Here is an 18,373-nt window from a genome sequence, read left to right as displayed (position 1 = left end):
TGTCCCCCCACGTGTGGTGCTGAAGCCAGTATTCATCCCTTCTTCCCAGCAGCTGGAGAGAATGAATGAATAATCTTTTTTTTTCTTTTCCCATAAAAATAAAGTTTGTGCGTCCCCTCCCGCCTCCCATGCCCTGCCCTGTGCGCCCCCCTGCCCCGCCCAGCCCAGCCCAGCCCTGCATGCCCTGTGCGCCGCCCCCCCCGCTTGCCAGGAAATACTCACTGACACCCAGCTCCAGCGATGTCTCCTCTCAGCGGCTGCAGCCTGTGCTGTGTGAGCGGTCACATGGTCCCACTCATTACAGTGAGGAATATGCGCATATTCCTCACTGTAATGAGCGGGACCACGTGACCGCTCACACAGGGCCTGCTGCCGGCGCTAAGAGGAGACATCGCTGGAGCTGGGTGTCGGTGAGTATTTCCTGGCAAGCGGGGGGGGGCGGCGCACAGGGCATGCAGGGCTGGGCTGGGCTGGGCGGGGCAGGGGGGCGCACAGGGCAGGGCATGGGAGGCGGGAGGGGACGCACAAACTTTATTTTTAAGGGAAAAGAAAAAAAAAAGATTATTCATTCGTTCTTTCCAGCGAACGCTGCTGGGAAGAAGGGATGAATACCGTCTTCAGCACCGCACGCAGGGGACAGCGCTTAACTGTAGCGCTGTCTCCTGTACGGTCCGTGTAGTCCTCAGTCGGCACACAGGCGGCACACGGCTGCCGCACGTGTGCCACACTGATGTGCTACGTAAGCACATGGACACACGGACACGGATAATTCTGGTACCGATTTTTCCGGTACCGGAATTATCTGGATGTGTGGGACAGGCCTCAGAAAGGATTCCCATATCCCATCACTGGTAACAGCCAGGTGTTCACACTTTTTGTGTTACTTACCCCTCACATCACTTTCATCTGCTTTTCCTCCAAACAGGATCCAGCTGTGAAGGAATTTAGGGAACAGTCATTGTTAATGCAATGGGGGAGGGGAGACAAAGGCAAAAGGTACAAGATTCCACCTATGAATTAGACCCTCATTCACACCCAGGATGGCTGGGGCTTTGATAGCGTATTTTTGCTTTTTTTCTTGCATTTTTTGCTCTGTTTTCGCCTTTCCACATTTGTCTCTTGTGCATGCTGATAAAGTTTAGAGACAAGAAAAAAAATCATTCTACTTCATCAGGTTTTGGCATAAGAACCACAGTGAAACCTGCTACCTGAATTTTTTCACCACCCATGACTTTCAATGGGTTAAAAACGCTGAAACAAGTGGCGTGGCATGCTTTAGGCCGGCTTCACACTCAGCGTATGAAAATACGGTCCGTATATTACGGCCGTAATACGCTGAAATGTCCCGAAAATAGTGGTCCGTAGCTCCTCCGTAGGCAGGGTGTGTCAGCGTTTTTTGCGCATGGCATCCTCCGTATGTAATCCGTATGGCATCCGTACTGCGTGGTTTTCTCGCAGGCTTGCAAAACCAACATACCGCTATAGAAATGATCCATGTGTCCCAAAAAGAAAAAAATATATATATATACTGTCTATATATATATATATATATATATATATATATATATATGTCATTAGACACATATATGTATATATATTAATATTTATTCCAGCGCTATACAGCTTGAAAGCCGGTAATTCAATTACTGGCTATTTCTTTCTCCTTCTTAAAACCCGACATGATTTGAGACATGGTTTACATACAGTAAACCATGTCTTCTCTCCATTTTTTTTGGCATATTCCACACTACTAATGTCAGTAGTGTGTATGTGCAAAATTTGGCCGTTCTAGCTATTAAATTAAAGGGTTAAATGGCGGAAAAAATTGGCGTGGGCTCCCGCGCAATTTTCTCCGCCAGAGTAGTAAAGCCAGTGACTGAGGGCAGATATTAATAGCCTGGAGAGGGTCCACGGTTATTGGCCCCCCCCTGGCTAAAAATATCTGCCCCCAGCCACCCCAGAAAAGGCACATCTGGAAGATGTGCCTATTCTGGCACTTGGCCACTCTCTTCCCATTCCCGTGTAGCGGTGGGATATGGGGTAATGAAGGGTTAATGCCACCTTGCTATTGTAAGGTGACATTAAGCCTAATTAATAATGGAGAGGCGTCAATTATGACACCTATCCATTATTAATCCAATTGAATGAAAGGGTTAAATAAAACACAAACACATTATTTAAAATTATTTTAATGAAATAAAGACAATGGTTGTTGGAGTATTTTATTCTACGCCCAATCCAATCACTGAAGACCCTCGTTCTGTGAAAGAAAAAACATAATAAACCAACAATATACTTACCCTCCGCAGATCTGTAACGTCCAACGATGTAAATCCTTCTGAAGGGGTTAAAACATTTTGCAGCAAGGAGCTTTGCTAATGCAGGCTGCTCCTCGCTGCAAAACCCCGGGGAATGAGTCTAAATATAGATCAATGAGCTATATTTAGCTTCATTTGCGGTGAGGCGCCCTCTGCTGGCTGTTTATAGATCGTGGGAACTTGCCTAGAAAGCCTGGGAGCTGATATATATATATATATATATATATACCTATTCTATGTGTACACATTTATTCTACCTATTCTACTGTAAGCTGTCAGTGTGATTTTACTGTACACCGCACTGAATTACCGGCTTTTCTCTCTAACAGCGCTGCGTATTTCTCGCAAGTCACACTGCTTGTCCGTGTGAAATCCGTATTTTTCACGCTTCCATTGACTTTCATTGGCGTATTTCTTGCGCAGTACGGTGACAAACGCAGCATGCTGCGATTTTGTACGGCCGTAGAAAGCCGTATAATACTGATCAGTAAAATACGGCAGATAGGAGCAGGGGCATAGAGAATAATTGTGCCGTATTTTTTGCGAGTTTTACGGACGTAGTTTCTGCGCTCTTACGTCCGTAAAACTCGCAAGTGTGAAGCCGGCCTTATTCTGCAGAAACTAAGCACAGCACTAAATACTGAGGACAAAAAAACAAGGAATCTCATTGACTTTGTTGGCACTGTAAAACACAGCTGAAAATTTGCATTAAAAAAAGCAGCAAAAACGCCAAGTGTGAACATACTCTAAATCCCATCCACTTTGCTGGAACTGTAAAGGTACCGTCACATTTAGCGACGCTACAGCGATATAGACAACGATGCCGATCGCTGCAGCGTCGCTGTTTAGGTCGTTGTGTGGTCGCTGGAGAGCTGTCACACAGACAGCTCTCCAGCGACCAATGATGCCGAAGTCCCCGGGTAACCAGGGTAAACATCGGGTTACTAAGCGCAGGGCCGCGCTTAGTAACCCGATGTTTACCCTGTTTACCATTGTAAAAGTAAAAAAAACAAACACTACATACTCATATTCCGATGTCTGTTGCGTCCCTCGCTGTCAGCTTCCCTATACTGTGTCAGCGCCGGCCGGCCGTAAAGCAAAGCACAGCGGTGACGTCACCGCCGTGATCTGCTTTACGGCTGGCGCTGACAGTCAGTGCGGGAAGCTGACGCCGGGGGACGTGACAGACATCGGAATGTGAGTATGTACTGTTTGTTTTTTTTAACTTTTACAATGGTAACCAGGGTAAATATCAGATTACTAAGCGCGGCCCTGCGCTTAGTAACCCGATATTTACCCTGGTTACCAGTGAACACATCGCTGGATCGGCGTCACACACGCCGATCCAGCGATGACAGCGGGTGATCAGCGACCAAAAAAAAGGTCCTGATCATTCCCAGCGACCAATGATCTCCCAGCAGGGGCCTGATCGTTGGTCGCTGTCACGCATAACGATTTCGTTAACGAGATCGTTGCTACGTCACAAAAAGCCACGATATCGTTAACAATATCGTTATGTGTGAAGGTACCTTAAGACACTGAGCTTTGGATGCAGCAATAACACCCAGCATCATAAATTCACTAAAAACTCATCGTGGACACAAAGCCTTACACTCGAATTTCTAGAATCAATAGGAAATGATCAGCAATAACGCTCCGTGTGAACATACCCTAAGTCTCATCCACATTGCTGGAACTGTAAGACACTGAGTGTTTATGTGCAAAAATACCCATTGTGGGCACAAAGCCTTAGGCTAGGTTCACATTGCATTAGCATACGTTAAACGGACTGCACTAACGCAAGTGCCGACTTTGGCACAGCGCTAGCGCAGATGGAGCATCTGCTAGCTCTATTTGATTTAGCAGTGACGGACCCGGAAACGCTGCAGCCCGCGTTTCGGGTCCGTCACTCAATGACGGCACATCGCTAGCGCATGCCCATTGTGGGTGTGCACTAGCGATGCGTCCGACATTGCATTCAATGGCGGCGTTACCGGACTACGTTACACTGCATTATGCCGCGGTGTAATGTAGTCCATTTATCGGAGTCACTGAACGCAATGTGAACCCAGCCTTAGGCCGAGATCACACACAGCAAGATACGGCCGAGTCTCGCTGGTTAAAACCAAGCTCTGGCACCGGCACTCCAGAGAGGAGTGTGCAGCCGCATAGCAATACATGGAGCCGCACGCTCCGCTCTGGAGTGCCGGCGCCAGAGCTTGGTTTTAACCAGCGAGACTCGGCCGTATCTCGCTGTAGTGTGACGCCGGCCTTACATTATAATTTGTACAATGATCAGGAAATGATCTGGGACATTTTTGATAAATTAATCAAAAATATTATTTATAACTGCAAGTCACTAGATCAATCTTCTGTATTAAACACAAGTGTGGATGTTTCTGGAATGAGAAAAGTGAAGCGAGTGATTCAATGTCAGAAGATCAGAACTCTGGAGTGCAGGGGATGAAGGTTTTCAAGAAATTGTCAAAACAATCGCTCAACGTGGGGCTCGAACCCACGACCCTGAGATTAAGAGTCTCATGCTCTACCGACTGAGCTAGCCGGGCTGCATGGTGAACACAGCAGGTCAATCTCCTTGGGAAACAATTTTGAGTTCTGAGAAAACATTTTTGTATTTCCTGCCCCGAGTGGTGTCACTAACGTACGTTTCCTATGTATAGTAAAACACTTACCGGTCTCCATCTACTTCTGCTCTCGGTGTCGCTCCAGTGTTCTTCTACAAGAATTATTTGTTTTTTCAACAATCTGCAGCCAGAGAACATTTCTATTGACAATAACAGATGGTAACAATGTACCAGAAAACAATGGAGTAAAGAGCCCGGACAGCTGAGTCGGTAGAACATCACAGCAGATGCCTACAGTATGAAAAAGTTTGTGTACCATCATATCTGTGTGGATAATTATACCTATGTGGTGTTTTTTTGTCTGTGTTGTCATTAGCAGAGTGATAAAACAAATACATGGCAAAAGCTCCAACTTCCCTGGTGGTCTAGTGGTTAGGATTCGGCGCTCTCACCGCCGCGGCCCGGGTTCGATTCCCGGTCAGGGAAATAGCTTTTTGTTTTATTTTCCCAGGTGATGTTATTCAGCTTTCATTAGGTATTGTGACTAAATACAGAAATATGATCCCGTTAAGATGGAGTAGGGCATTGTAGGCGCGTCTATGATTAAGGCGCGGGGAACATGGAGACTGTTTGCAGCGGTAATTCCTGATTTGATCTATTTAGCTTCATCAGGTTTTGGCATAAAAACCACAGCGAAACCTGCTGCCTGAATTTTTTCACCATCCATGACTTTCAATGGGTGAAAAAGGCTGAAACAAGTGACGTGACATGCTGTATTCTGCAGAAACTAAGCACAGCACTAAATACTGAGGACAAAAAAAAAACAAGGAATCTCATTGACTTTGTTGGCGCTGTAAAACACAGCTGAAAATTTGCATTAAAAAAAGCAGCAAAAACGCCAAGTGTGAACATACTCTAAATCCCATCCACTTTGCTGGAACTGTAAGACACTGAGCTTTGGATGCAGCAAAAACTCATCGTGGACACAAATAATAATAATAATCTTTATTTATATAGCGCCAACATATTCCACAGCACTTTACAGTTTAACAGTTTCAAACACAACAGTCATAGGTAACAATGTTAACAATACAGTAATAAAGCAAAATAAGACAAAATAAGCCGCCCCTGCTCGTGAGAGTTTAAAATCTACAATGAGGTGGGGGAGATACAAAGTACAGGTGTGTATTTGATGTATTTACAATGATGGTCCAGCCATCTTCATGGAGTGGGGGATAGATGGGGATAGTGAATGGGCTACACACACACACACACAAACATAAAATGAGTTTGATTAGGGAACGTGATAGGCCGCTCTGAACAAATGAGGTTTGAGCGAGCGCCTAAAACTATGCAAGTTGTGGATGGTCCTAATATCTTGGGGTAGAGCATTCCAGAGGATTGGCGCAGCACGGGAGAAGTCTTGGAGTCGGGAGTGGGAGGTACGGATTAGTGCAGAAGTTAGTCGAAAGTCGTTTGCAGAGCGCAGAGGTTGGCTAGGTCGATAGACAGAAATGAGGGAGGAGATGTTAGGGGGTGCCGCACTGTGGAGAGCTTTGTGGGTGAGAACAAGTACTTTGAATTGTATCCTATAATGAATGGGCAGCCAGTGTAACGACTGTCGAAGAGCGGACATGTCCGAGCCTTACACTCGAATTTCTAGAATCTATAGGAAATGATCAGCAGAAACGCCGCATGTGAACATACCCCAAGTCTCATCCACATTGCTGGAACTGTAAGACACTGAGTGTTTATACGTAAAAAATACCCAGCGCCAAAAACTCATGGTGGGCACAAAGCCTTACATTGTAATTTGTACAATGATCAGGAAATGATCTGGGACATTTTTGATAAATGAATCAAAAATATTATTTATAACTGCAAGTCACAAGATCAATCTTCTGTATTATACACAAGTGTGGATGTTTCTGGAATGAGAAAAGTGAAGCGAGTGATTCAATGTCAGAAGATCAGAACTCGGAGTGCAGGGGATGAAGGTTTTCAAGAAATTGTCAAAATTTCTCGCCCAACGTGGGGCTCGAACCCACGACCCTGAGATTAAGAGTCTCATGCTCTACCGACTGAGCTAGCCGGGCTGCATGGTGAACACAGCAGGTCAATCTCCTGGGGAAACAATTTTGAGTTCTGAGAAAACATTTTTGTATTTCCTGCCCCGAGTGGTGTCACTAACGTACGTTTCCTATCTGTAGTAAAACACTTACCGGTCTCCATCTACTTCTGCTCTCGGTGTCGCTCCAGTGTTCTTCTACAAGAATTATTTGTTTTTTCAACAATCTGCAGCCAGAGAACATTTCTATTGACAATAACAGATGGTAACAATGTACCAGAAAACAATGGCGTAAAGAGCCCGGACAGCTGAGTCGGTAGAACATCACAGCAGATGCCTACAGTATGAAAAAGTTTGTGTACCATCATATCTGTGTGGATAATTATACCTATGCGGTGTTTTTTTGTCTGTGTTGTCATTAGCAGAGTGATAACACAAATACATGGCAAAAGCTCCAACTTCCCTGGTGGTCTAGTGGTTAGGATTCGGCGCTCTCACCGCCGCGGCCCGGGTTCGATTCCCGGTCAGGGAAATAGCTTTTTGTTTTTTTTTCCCAGGTGATGTTATTCAGCTTTCATTAGGTATTGTGACTAAATACAGAAATATGATCCCGTTAATATGGAGTAGGGCATTGTAGGCGCGTCTATGATTAAGGCGCGGGGAACACGGAGACTGTTTGCAGCGGTAATTCCTGATTTGATCTATTCAGCTGCAATCCAAATGTCATTCGGTGAACTGCAGCTAATTAGTTAAAAATCAATCGCTAGCGCCAGGAAAAGTTGCAATGTAGCCTCAGTATTCCGCCCTAGAGTGAGAAAAAATACACAAATGTCCCTGAGAAACTACAAGTCAGGAAGGATTCCAATATCCCATCACTGGTAACAGCCAGGTGTTCACACTTCCTTGTGTTACTTGCCCCTCACATCACTTTCATCTGCTTTTCCTCCCAACAGGATCCAGCTGTGAAGGAATTTAGGGAACAGTCATTGTTAAAGGGACACTGTCACCTGAATTTGGAGGGAACAATCTTCAGCCATAGGGGCGGGGTTTTTGTGTTTTTGATTCACCCTTTCCTTACCCGCCGGCTGCATGCTGGCTGCAATATTGGATTGAAGTTCATTCTCTGTCCTCCGTAGTACACGCCTGCACAAGGTAATCTTGCCTTGCGCAGGCGTGTACTATGGAGGACAGAGAATGAACTTGAATCCAATATTGCAGCCAGAATGCAGCCAGCGGGTAAGGAAAGGGTGAATCAAAAACACAAAAACCCCGCCTCCATGGCTGAAGATTGTTCCCTCCAAATTCAGGTGACAGTGTCCCTTTAATGTAATGGGGGGAGGGGAGACAAAGGCAAAAGGTACAAGATTCCACCTATGAATTAGACCCTCATTCACACCCAGGATGGCTGACTCTTTGATAGCGTATTTTTGCTTTTTTTCTTCCATTTTTTGCTCTGTTTTCGCCTTTCCACATTTGTCTCTTGTGCATGCTGATAAAGTTTAGAGACAAGAAAAAAAATCATTCTACTTCATCAGGTTTTGGCATAAAAACCACAGCGAAACCTGCTGCCTGAATTTTTTCACCATCCATTACTTTTCAATGGGTGAAAAAGGCTGAAACAAGTGACGTGACATGCTGTATTCTGCAGAAACTAAGAACAGCACTAAATACTGAGGACAAAAAAACAAGGAATCTCATTGACTTTGTTGGCGCTGTAAAACACAGCTGAAAATTTGCATTAAAAAAGCAGCAAAAACGCCAAGTGTGAACATACTCTAAATCCCATCCACTTTGCTGGAACTGTAAGACACTGAGCTTTGGATGCAGCAAAAACACCCAGCACCAAAAACTCATTGTGGGTACAAAGCCTTACACTCGAATTTCTAGAATCAATAGGAAATTATCAGCAATAACGCCGCATGTGAACATACCCTAAGTCTCATCCACATTGCTGGAACTGTAAGAAACTGACACTGAGTGTTTATGTGCAAAAATACCCAGCACCAAAAACTCATGGTGGGCACAAAGCCTTACATTGTAATTTGTACAATGATCAAGAAATGATCTGGGACATTTTTGATAAATGAATCAAAAATATTATTTATAACTGCAAGATCTTCTGTATTATACATAAGTGTGGATGTTTCTAGAATGACAAAAATGAAGCGAGTGATTCAATGTCAGAAGATCAGAACTCGGAGTGCAGGGGATGAAGGTTTTCAAGAAATTGTCAAAATTTATCGCCCAACGTGGGGCTCGAACCCACGACCCTGAGATTAAGAGTCTCATGCTCTACCGACTGAGCTAGCCGGGCTGCATGGTGAACACAGCAGGTCAATCTCCTGGGGAAACAATTTTGAGTTCTGAGAAAACATTTTTGTATTTTCTGCCCCGAGTGGTGTCACTAACGTACGTTTCCTATCTGTAGTAAAACACTTACCGGTCTCCATCTACTTCTGTTCTCGGTGTCGCTCCAGTCGTCTTCTGCTAGTTGTGTGACCGGGCAGATCGCTCCAGTGTTTACTGCGCAGACCAGAATTAACCTCTCAAAAAAAACCAAGGAGCGGCAGAGCGAAGCTCACATCGACTGATGGTAAAGGCTCGTTCAGACTGGGGCGAAACGGACAGCACTCGGACCAATGGTATTCAATGGGGCAGTGCAGATGAGCGATTATTTTCACTGACCGGATCTGGGTATGTAAGAAATTACAGCATGGTCTAGTGTCCATCAATCAAATATGACTGGACAATCCAAGTCTATGGGAGCAAAATAAAAAATTGGATGCCAAAGACGCTATACGAAATTTGATTTTTATGGATACATTGCACTTCTGTAACATCTTAAACATACAGAACATGGACAAGTGAGAAAAAAAATCTCCCGTTTTTCTGGATAAAACTCTGACCATTATTTTTATACGTGTGTGAACTCACCTCAGAGCTTGTGACCATTAGCTCCTACACTGTACCATAATATATTGTGCAGATAATTGTAACCCCTTGTAGGATCAACTACACTACTGTATGGGCATGCAGGTCGTAGGAAGCTGCCCTGGGTGTCCTGATGTAAATACACTTAAAAGCAGCTAATACAATTTACAAATATGGGCACCAAAGTACATTTTTGAAAGGGTTAAATTACTCTGGGCCACTGATCTCACACCACCAATACATAGATAGTGATACCCCACATCCAAAATTTGGGAGAATAATGCATGCTGCAATTTTTTTCATGTGATTATTCGGTTTGTGTAAAAAAATCAGAATAAGATTAAGCTGAGTGATGAAAGATTTCCCATAGAGTGCTCAGAAAAGAATCTCCGGATGTGTTCTTGCAGCCTCATAATCTACTATATAATTGTCTAACGCCAGTCTCACACGTCCAGATAATTCCGGTACCAGAATTATCCGTGTCCGTGTGTCCGTGTGCTCACGTGGCACATCAGTGTGGCACACGTGCGGCATCTGTGTGCCGACTGGGTACCACACGCACCGTGCAGGAGACAGCGCTACAGTTAAGCGCTGTCCCCTGCATCTGGTGCTGAAGCCGCCATTCATTTCTTCTCTCCAGCAGCGTTCGCTGGAGAGAAGATATGAAAAATCTTTTTTTTTTGGTGTTTAAAAAGATCCCTGTCCCCAACCTCCTCCCAACCCCTATAGTTATGATACGGTGGTCTAGGAGCAACATGGAACAAGCTCCGAAGGAAGTGGTAACTGTACTGACCGCAGTCCCTAAGCTCAACACAACACTAGAAGTAGCCGAGGAATGCTCCTAACTCTCCCTAGGCATCTCGTCACAGCCTAAGAGCTAACTACCCCTTAAGATAGAAGCAGGAAAGCTATCTTGCCTCAGAGAAAATCCCCAAAGGATAGATTAGCCCTCCACAAATAATGACTGTGAGTGGAGAGGGAAAAGATATACACAGAATGAAACCAGGATGAGCACAGGAGGCCAGTCTAACTAAATAGATAGGACAGGATGGAATACTGTGCGGTCAGTATAAAACACTACAAAAATCCACGCAGAGTATACAAAAAATCTCCACACCTGACTAAAGGTGTGGAGGGCAAATCTGCCTCCCAGAGCTTCCAGCAAGACAGAATTAATTCACACTGATAAGCTGGACAAACAAGGAAAGCACAGAATGGATAAGTCCACAATCTATGGACAAAAAAGGGCAAGCAAAAACTTAGCTTAGCTGAACTGGTCAGAATAACAGGGAACTCCAAAGAGATGTGAATCCAACCAGGAACCACTTACAAGTGGCACTGGCTGAAGATAGAGCCAGACTTAAATAGCCGAGCAGAAGAGACGATAAGTGGAGGCAGCTGATGACAGCTAACTCCAAGGAGCAGCCATACCACTAGAAACCACAAGAGGGAGCCCAAGAGCAGAACTCACAAAAGTGCCACTTACAACCACCGGAGGGAGCCCAAGAGCGGAATTCACAACAGTACCCCCTCCTTGAGGAGGGGTCACCGAACCCTCACCAGAGCCCCCTGGCCGATCAGGACGAGCCAAGTGAAAAGCACGAACCAAATCGGCGGCATGGACATCGGAGGCAACAACCCAAGAATTATCCTCCTGGCCATAACCCTTCCACTTGACAAGATACTGAAGCCTCCGCCTCGAAAAACGAGAATCCAAAATCTTCTCAACCTCATATTCCAACTCTCCCTCAACCAACACCGGGGCAGGAGGGTCAACCGAGGGAACAACGGGCACCACATATCTCCGCAACAAAGATCTATGGAAAACATTATGAATGGCAAAAGAGGCAGGAAGAGCCAAACGAAAAGACACCGGATTAATAATTTCAGAAATTTTATAAGAACCAATAAACCGAGGCTTAAACTTAGGAGAAGAAACCTTCATAGGAACATGACGAGAAGACAACCAAACCAAATCCCCCACATGAAGCCGGGGACCAACACACCGACGGCGGTTGGCAAAACGTTGAGCCCTTTCCTGAGACAACGTCAAATTGTCCACCACATGAATCCAAATCTGCTGCAGCCTGTCCACCACAGAATCAACACCAGGACAATCAGAAGGCTCAACCTGCCCAGAAGAAAAACGAGGATGAAAAACAAAATTACAAAAGAAAGGTGAAACCAAAGTAGCCGAACTAGCCCGATTATTAAGAGCAAACTCGGCCAATGGCAAGAAAGACACCCAATCATCCTGATCAGCAGACACAAAGCATCTCAAATAGGTCTCCAAGGTCTGATTAGTTCGCTCAGTTTGGCCATTAGTCTGAGGATGAAACGCCGAAGAAAAAGACAAATCAATGCCCATCCTAGCACAAAAGGCCCGCCAAAATCTAGAGACAAACTGAGAACCTCTGTCAGTCACAATATTTTCCGGAATGCCATGCAAACGAACCACATGCTGAAAAAATAATGGAACCAGATCTGAGGAGGAAGGCAACTTAGGCAAAGGTACCAGATGGATCATATTAGAGAACCGGTCACAAACAACCCAGATAACAGACATCTTCTGGGAAACAGGAAGATCCAAAATAAAATCCATGGAAATATGCGTCCAGGGCCTCTCAGGGACTGGCAAAGGCAAAACCAACCCACTAGCGCGGGAATAGCAAGGCTTGGCTCGGGCGCAAGTCCCACAGGACTGCACAAAAGCACGCACATCGCGCAACAAGGAAGGCCACCAAAAGGACCTAGCAACCAAATCTCTGGTACCAAAAATACCAGGATGCCCAGCCAACACTGAACAATGAACCTCAGAAATTACCTTACTTGTCCATCTATCAGGAACAAACAGCTTCCCCACTGGACAGCGGTCAGGCCTATCAGCCTGAAATTCCTGAAGCACCCGCCGCAAATCAGGGGAGATAGCAGAAAGAATCACCCCCTCCTTAAGAATGCCAACCGGCTCAAGGACTCCAGGAAAATCAGGCGAAAAAACTCCTAGAGAGGGCATCAGCCTTAACATTCTTAGATCCCGGAAGATACGAGACCACAAGATCAAAACGGGAGAAAAACAGGGACCATCGAGCCTGTCTAGGATTCAGCTGCTTGGCCGACTCGAGGTAAATCAGATTCTTATGATCGGTCAGGACCACAGCACGGTGTTTAGCTCCCTCAAGCCAATGTCGCCACTCCTCAAACACCCACTTCATAGCCAACAACTCCCGATTGCCGACATCATAATTGCGTTCCGCAGGCGAAAACTTTCTGGAAAAAAAAGCACATGGTTTCATCAAAGAACCATCAGACTCCCTCTGAGACAAAACGGCCCCTGCCCCAATCTCAGAAGCGTCGACCTCAACCTGAAAAGGAAGAGAAACATCCTGTTGACGTAACACAGGGGCAGAAGTAAATCGGTGTTTAAGCTCCTGAAAGGCCTCAACAGCCTCAGAGGTCCAATTCGTCACATCAGCACCTTTCTTCGTCAAATCAGTAAGGGGCTTAACCACACTGGAAAAGTTGGCAATGGAACGTCGATAGAAATTAGCAAAGCCCAAAAATTTTTGAAGACCTGTCACGATTCCCCCCGACCGCTGTCACCAACGGGTCAGGAGTCACACCGTGACCGTCACCCCTACGTCACGGATTGAGGTGACTTTAGGCCAACAGACGGCTATCACATGTGCAGGGGGGCTTATCTTAGTTATCCCTCCAGTCCACGATGTGATGAAAAACCACACACCAGGCTATTGACCTCTTAGTTTACAGCAGGGGCTTATTCTAAGTATCCCACTGCTTTTCTATATACCACGAACTGCAGGGATTTATGTATATCCTGCTTACAGTTCCACTTAACACTTGCAGCTCTCTGGCGCCCCCTTAGTCTCAGGTCAGATTAGGTACTGCACCCTGGGTAATTAGTCGCCAGAAAGGCTGCCTGCTATGTACTGGCTATTGGGCACGCTGCAGCGACGCGATAACTACTCCCACTCAGGCAGGAACAATAATTATTAAAGCCGCAGCCGCTACCACATAACCCAAAAGTCTGCACACTTCTCGCTGCCACCAGCTTCGATTAAACGGGTCCGAAGCTAACCCAACACAACAGTAACAGTAGCGTATTTCCCTTCAGAGACTTAGGGTACGGTTTAGAACAGGAGAACGAACTAATATATAATAGTATATCCCATTAAAAATAATTAGGCAATGCTTTATCAAAAATAGTTTATAAAGAGGTTATAAATGAGACAATTGCAAATATGTACATGGGTAATTATAACATAAAGGGAATAAATGAGAAAAGCAACACTTACATGTTTAAAGCATGACAAGCAACCAGGCTAGTGGAGTTTTTCCATACGTCCCAGCTCATTGGGACGTGAGCAGGGCTCTTCCAGGACAGGACAAGAAATCCAGCAGCAAGTGACTCCTCAGAGCCTGCCAGACACTTAAAACATTAAGGCTGTGACATCACAGAAAGGCTGGCTTATCCAGACCCTCCTCTCTCTACATTCTGCCTAAACTTTAAACTATTCTCTCTGATTTCTATAACTTCACTACAAAACATGTCAGCGTCCTAAAAAGCTCATCATTCATCTCAGATTAACGTGAGCATTCTAATGAGATCAAATATGTCCTATCTGGGATACATATTTACAGAGAAAACCCTACTTCTTTACCAGATGGAGTTAGAAACCCGAGTGTCATGAGATGTGTAGCTACACCGAGTGGGACTACGAATATATATTTTCGTATTTCTAGCTTAAATCGTTTGCCTAATATCTAACAAAAACTAAACAAAGAATCTTTCATGGATTTTTGGAGCCATTTTTCCTGTTCTAGCTGGACAAGAGCTTACACAGGAAATGCCAGTCGTAAATTCCGTTCGGCCATAAAACTTCTAACCCCCACACTCTCTGAGAAGGAAAGCCAGGAATTTGCAGCTACAACTGTTACTCCAAGAAGGGGGGCTTAGCCCACACAGGCTAGAGAACTACTTATGATATTTCATACCATATCGTGACACCTCCCCCTTTTGGTGTGCGCTAGGGAGGCAGGACCTGATGGTTCTCCTCCATGCGCACCTCAGCAGGTTCACCCTGGTGGGCCAACCCATCACCATTGCCATGATCTGGCTCCATGGTGCCTTCGCCTACCCGGTTTCCCAGGTAGTGAACCTCCCTCATGCCCATCTGACACTTTCCCGGCTTGATAGTCAGTCCTGCTTGGTGAATTCGCCTGAGCACCTCCTCGAGATGCTGCAGGTGTTCCTTCCAGGAGGGACTGAAGATGGCAATGTCATCCAAGTACGCCACGGCGTACGTCTCCAGTCCCTGAAGCAGGAGGTTGACCATCCGCTGGAAAGTGGCAGGGGCATTCTTCATGCCGAAGGGCATGACCGTGGACTCGTACAGTCCAAAGGGTGTGATAAAGGCGGACTTTTCCTGCGCCTCGGGGCTCAGGGGAATCTGCCAGTATCCTCGACTCAGATCCATTATTGTTAGGTAATCGGCGCCAGCTAACTTCTCAAGCAGCTCCTCCATGCGCGGCATTGGGTGCGCATCCGAGGCTGTGATGGCGTTGAGCCCCCTGTAGTCCACGCAGAACCGGGTGGTCCGGTCCTTCTTTGGCACGAGAACTACAGGTGATGCCCACGCGCTCTTTGATCGCCGAATCACCCCCAGCTGTAACATCTCATCGATCTCTTGGCGCATAGTCTGCTGCACCTGGTCAGAGATTCGATAGGGTGTTCGCCGTAGTGGGGCGTGATTCCCGGTGTCCACCTCGTGGACGGCTAACTCAGTCCTCCCAGGTCGGTTGGAGAATACGACCCGGAAGGGTTCCAGTGTGGTTTGCAACTGCACCCGCTGGGGTTCAGTTAACGAGGCGCTTACCTCCACATCCTCGATGGACCCATTGGCCTTGGCTTGGGCCAGCAAGTCCAGGAGGGTGTCTTCCCCACCGTCTTCGGGCAAGCTGCAGACCGGTAGGACGAAAGGTTCACGTTCGTGATGAGCCTTCATCATGTTGACGTGAAAGGCCTTTCGCCTACCCCGAGCGTGGTCAAGCGTGACCACGTAAGTGACCGGGTTGAGCTGTTGGTGGACGACGTACGGGCCCTCCCAGGCTGCCTGAAGCTTATCCGTTGGTACGGGGACCAGCACCCACACCTTTTGACCCACGTGGTAGGTCCGCTCCCGGGCGTTCTGGTCGTACCAGTGCTTCTGATCAGCCTGAGCCTGCGTCATGTTGTCATGCACCAACTGCGTCAAGGTCTGCATCTTGTCACGGAAGCGCATGACATACTCCACTATGGACACTTCAGAAGGGTTCGACTCCTCTTCCCAGGATTCTCTTACCAACCCAAGGGGTCCCCGAACTCGCCTGCCGTACAGGAGCTCGAAGGGGGAGAACCCCGTCGAGGCCTGCGGAACCTCTCGGTAAGCGAACAGCAGGTGTGGGAGGTACCGCTCCCAGTCGCGCCCTTGAGTCTCAACCAGCATGCGTAGCATCTGTTTGAGGGTACCATTGAAGCGTTCACACAAGCCATTGGTCTGTGGGTGGTACGCACTCGATACCAGGTGCTTCACCTGCATTTTCTTACAGAGAGCCTCCATTAGGCGAGACATAAATTGGGTCCCTTGATCAGTAAGCATTTCCCTGGGAAATCCTACACGTGAAAAGATGGCCAACAGGGCATCCGCCACCTTATCTGCCCTAGTTGACGACAGAGCTACTGCCTCTGGGTACCGGGTAGCATAGTCTACCACAGTAAGGATGTATTGCTTTCCAGAGCTGCTGGGGACGGCCAGCGGGCCCACAATGTCCACCGCGATCCTCTGGAAAGGCTCTTCTATCACTGGCAAAGGGATCAGGGGAGCCTTAAGAGCAGGCCCTGCCTTCCCCACTCTTTGACAGGTGACACAGGAGCGGCAGTAGTTTGACACATCTGTCCCCATCTTAGGCCAATAGAAGTGTTGAGACAGCCGGGCCTTAGTTTTGCTGATCCCCAAGTGTCCAGCTAGCGGGATCTCATGGGCAATCCGCAACAACTCACCCCGGAATTGCTGCGGGGCGACCAGCTGTCTTTCCCTCAACCACTCCTTTTGTGATTCTCCGGGTACTGTCTCCCGGTATAACCTTCCTTGTTCCCAGAACACCCTCTCCTTATCAGTCACGGAGGTGGGCGTCTCGGCGAGTTGTCTCAAACTCTCTAGGCTCGCATCTGTGTGCAGAGCGGCCTGAAACTCCTGGCTAGGGGAAGCCAAAAGCGACGTCAGGGTCCCTTCCCCACGGGAACCCTCTTGGACCTGCTCTGGGTCCACCTCTGGTTCAGTCACAGTGGGGACTGAGGAGGGTCCGGAAGGCAGACAGTTATCTGCGTTCCGGGCACTCTGACTGCGGGTGACAGCAGCTATGTAGGCTGTCTCCCCGGGGATTTCTACAGGCCCATCAGCCGGCGCTGCTATGGGCTCTACCTCCCCATCCACCCCCAACACTCCAGGGGCAGTGCTACTTATGGGCCAGTTACCTTCCTCGGTAGCACTGGTCACTTTCATGGCGTCACCTTCCTCACGGTTCCCATGCATCTCCCCATTTCCTGTAGCACCGACACTTGCCCCTGTTAGGGGTTCCTCAGCCGTCTCACTCCGCAGAGCGACGTGGCTGGGCACACCTGTACCTATGGACACATTAACCTTCACAGAAAAATCATTATCAGGTTCAGCTGGCACAGGTACAACATTTTCACCATCAATCCTAGGGAAAAAATCATTAGTAGATGCATCAACACAAGATAAAGCATGGTCAGGTAACACATGCGATTTCCCATCATCATCATCATCAGGGTTAACTTTACCCTCATTAGTAGATTGGGGAGGGGTGTCAGGGACGTAGTATGCAAACATCCTCCCCAAATCAGTCCCCAACAAAACATCAGTGGGCAAATTATCAGACAGCCCCACTTCCTTCACCCCGCTCCCGGCACCCCAATCAATATAAACCCGGGCCATCGGTAAGGGACAGCTGATGCCCCCAATCCCAGTGACAGTTAGGGTTTTCCCCGGAATGATTTCTTCAGGGGCCGCCAGTTCGGGTCGGATGAGGGTTCGTTCAGCCCCGGTGTCCTTGAGGCCTGTAGCAACATGGCCTCCCACAGTGACGGGCTGTACGTTGTCACACACCCTCCCAACCACACCACCCACAAAAAGAACTGCTGCATTAGGCCCTGGGGCCTTGGCTGGGGGGTTCTTCGGCCTGTCTGGACAGAAGGTACTGATATGCCCAGGCCGCTTGCAGTAGTAACACTGGCGAGGTTCGGTGGTAGGTCTGGTGTTGTTGGCCACAGGGACAGGACCTCTGGTGTGTTGGCTGGCAGGGGTACTGGCGTTGGTTGCAGGCTTACCCCCTCTCCAGCTGGTGGTGACTGGCTTCCGCGCTTCCGATCTACGGTTGGCCTCATAGGCATCGGC

At 47.3% G+C, this 18,373-nt stretch overlaps 4 non-coding genes across 4 annotated transcripts; 2 read left to right on the top strand and 2 right to left on the bottom strand.

The window, feature by feature from the left end:
* Positions 1 to 5,317: 5,317 nt before the first annotated feature.
* On the top strand, positions 5,318 to 5,389 carry TRNAE-CUC (transfer RNA glutamic acid (anticodon CUC)). Its single transcript has one exon. It is a non-coding gene; the product is annotated as a tRNA-Glu (tRNA).
* A 1,537-nt stretch (positions 5,390 to 6,926) lies between these two features.
* Positions 6,927 to 6,999, bottom strand: TRNAK-CUU (transfer RNA lysine (anticodon CUU)). The gene has a single exon. It is a non-coding gene; the product is annotated as a tRNA-Lys (tRNA).
* A 432-nt stretch (positions 7,000 to 7,431) lies between these two features.
* On the top strand, positions 7,432 to 7,503 carry TRNAE-CUC (transfer RNA glutamic acid (anticodon CUC)). The gene has a single exon. It is a non-coding gene; the product is annotated as a tRNA-Glu (tRNA).
* A 1,709-nt stretch (positions 7,504 to 9,212) lies between these two features.
* On the bottom strand, positions 9,213 to 9,285 carry TRNAK-CUU (transfer RNA lysine (anticodon CUU)). Its single transcript has one exon. It is a non-coding gene; the product is annotated as a tRNA-Lys (tRNA).
* Between the last annotated feature and the right edge of the window lie 9,088 nt (positions 9,286 to 18,373).

Source organism: Ranitomeya imitator, chromosome 4 (assembly GCF_032444005.1).
Source record: "Ranitomeya imitator isolate aRanImi1 chromosome 4, aRanImi1.pri, whole genome shotgun sequence".
Lineage (NCBI taxonomy): Eukaryota > Metazoa > Chordata > Amphibia > Anura > Dendrobatidae > Ranitomeya > Ranitomeya imitator.
The sequence above is the reverse complement of the archived record's forward strand: the minus strand, read 5'-3'. Positions and strand labels throughout refer to the sequence as shown.